Genomic DNA, 309 nt, shown 5'->3' with positions numbered 1-309 from the left:
CTTTGGTTTTTGCGGATTCACTTGGTCTCGAGTTCTTCTTTTTTCTTTGCGGTTTGCAGGATTCTAGTGCATGACACGAAGCTCTATTCGGAGAGAAGACCTAGTCTACGATCCAGAGATTGAGCATACCATGAGAGACATCCGAAATCAGCAGAGAAGAGAAGCTATGTCGAGGTCAAGCAGTTCGTACAACCGTCAACAAGAGCGTGCGGTTCATGATGAGGAGCATCACGAGAATCAAAATCACATGAACCAAGAGCACATGAATCCGCTCTACGATCAGCAGACCGAGGGCGAAGCTACTTACAT

Source organism: Tarenaya hassleriana, unplaced genomic scaffold (assembly GCF_000463585.1).
Source record: "Tarenaya hassleriana unplaced genomic scaffold, ASM46358v1 Cleome3, whole genome shotgun sequence".
In the NCBI taxonomy this organism is placed as follows: Eukaryota; Viridiplantae; Streptophyta; class Magnoliopsida; order Brassicales; family Cleomaceae; genus Tarenaya; species Tarenaya hassleriana.
The sequence above is the reverse complement of the archived record's forward strand: the minus strand, read 5'-3'. Positions refer to the sequence as shown.